The sequence below is a fragment of the Penaeus monodon genome, chromosome 29 (assembly GCF_015228065.2).
Source record: "Penaeus monodon isolate SGIC_2016 chromosome 29, NSTDA_Pmon_1, whole genome shotgun sequence".
In the NCBI taxonomy this organism is placed as follows: Eukaryota; Metazoa; Arthropoda; class Malacostraca; order Decapoda; family Penaeidae; genus Penaeus; species Penaeus monodon.
In genome coordinates this window covers 28291325-28292503 of record NC_051414.1, presented here as the reverse complement: position 1 = coordinate 28292503, position 1179 = coordinate 28291325, and the positions used below count along the sequence as shown (strand labels likewise).

General features: G+C 37.4%; 1 protein-coding gene across 1 annotated transcript in view; it reads left to right on the top strand.

Annotated features, from left to right (window-relative positions):
- The window catches only part of LOC119592101 (transmembrane protein 18-like), a gene marked incomplete in the record, with an annotated part of 7323 nt that overhangs the window by 291 nt on the left and 5853 nt on the right, over positions 1-1179 (top strand).

The following is a 1179-nucleotide window of genomic DNA, read 5'->3' as shown; positions in this document are numbered from 1 at the left end:
GATCTCAGATGGAAGCCCAGATTTATAGCTTAATGTTGGTTGGTTTGCCTTTTTATTTCCTGTGGTGTAAGTAAAATGATTTGTTTTTACGAGTTGGTTGTGATGTCTGTGCTTGTTGGTGAACTTCAAATTATATGATTTTATCTGAGAATCAGTTTCAAAGGCTGAGATACTTGGATGTAAACACAATATTTGATTTATAACTGCAAATTGCACTTATTTTTCAGTTTAGGATTTATATTGCACTGAGACACCACATAGTCCTATAAATCTGACACAACCAAATTTTGTAAACTGCTTATTTTAATTTTATTCACTGTAAGATTATCTTTAGAAATTAAAAGGTAATGACATGAATGTATGAAGGCCAGGAGACTTCCACTACATATATTAAGGCAAGGCAGTGCTTCTCGACTACCCTGGTAATGTATTGTAAACTAAGAAACCAGTCAGACCTCTGATTAGCAGAGTGGTGACGGCTTGTTGGCCTGCTCCAGGGTGCTGATGGCACATGCGTCTTTTTTGAGAATAAGAGAAAAAAAATTAGGATTGCTGCTGGAAACTGACATTGAGTTCGAGCCAAACCTTCTTCAAAATAGCCCTTAAAGCTAATTCTTCTCACATTTCACACCCTATAATTAAACTGATTTAAAAAAAGTGTGTTCTAGAAGTCTTGGAGAGAAGTTAATGGGTTTGCTTCCTGTTGTAGTTGATCAAGGTCTCATCACTGGGATGATGTAGTTACAAAAAGGCACCACAGCACAACACTTTGGTAATAAAGTCAGATCACATTAAGATCAATCAGATGCCCCCCCCCCCAATCACGATATCAACTGTCAGTGCTAAACTGAACATGTCAGGATATGTTCAGCTGAATGGCAAAAATTAGAAGCATGGGAAACTTATCACCCAGCAGCATAAATAATTTTTTTGGTATTGTGTATAAAAAAAAGGGTTAAGTCTACTTTTGAGGGGCTGTTTCTCCTCATGAATGCAGTGTAGTGTGCACATTTTAGAGCAGGCTTGATTGCACATGACATGAAGACATCATCCTGGTGTGAAGGTTGGTCTACCATAACATGATAGAACATCATCCTAGCATGAATGTGTTTAGATGGAGTGATGTTGAATCAGTAAGGTAAGTGGTACATGTAGTAAAGAGATCAGCGAAGTCCAAAA